The sequence below is a fragment of the Eimeria mitis genome, genomic scaffold, assembly GCF_000499745.2.
Source record: "Eimeria mitis Houghton genomic scaffold, Emh_scaff683, whole genome shotgun sequence".
Lineage (NCBI taxonomy): Eukaryota > Apicomplexa > Conoidasida > Eucoccidiorida > Eimeriidae > Eimeria > Eimeria mitis.
Genome location: NW_013574938.1, coordinates 14242 through 14584, shown reverse-complemented (window position 1 = coordinate 14584; position 343 = coordinate 14242). Strand labels below are relative to the sequence as shown.

The following is a 343-nucleotide window of genomic DNA, read 5'->3' as shown; positions in this document are numbered from 1 at the left end:
AGGTCTTCAGCCTGCTTCAGCTGCTGCGCTGCTCCGGCTGTGTTGCCCTGGAGGAGACGAGTAAAAGCGGCTGCTTCGAGAGCTGCTTGCTGCTGCTGCGGTGCAGCAGCAGCAGCAGCAGCAGCTGCTGCTGCTGCTGCTGCTGTGAACTCGCTCTCCGCCTCCACCAGCCGCCCACACAGCAGCAGCTGCCACGCTATCTCTCGGGTGTATTCATGCAGCAGCAGCGCAGCAGCAGTCTCCTTCGCTGCCTGCAGCTGCTGGCGCCCCTGTCGCAGCAGAGACAGGGTCTCCTCCAGCACATCCCCCCCGCTGCTGCTGCTGCTGCTGCTGCTGCTGTTGC

General features: G+C 64.7%; 1 protein-coding gene across 1 annotated transcript in view; it reads right to left on the bottom strand.

Moving 5' to 3' along the window:
- EMH_0019650 (uncharacterized protein) overlaps positions 1 to 343 on the bottom strand; it is a gene marked incomplete at both ends in the record, with an annotated part of 10206 nt that overhangs the window by 1967 nt on the left and 7896 nt on the right. The gene's annotated exons all lie outside the window — the stretch shown is intronic.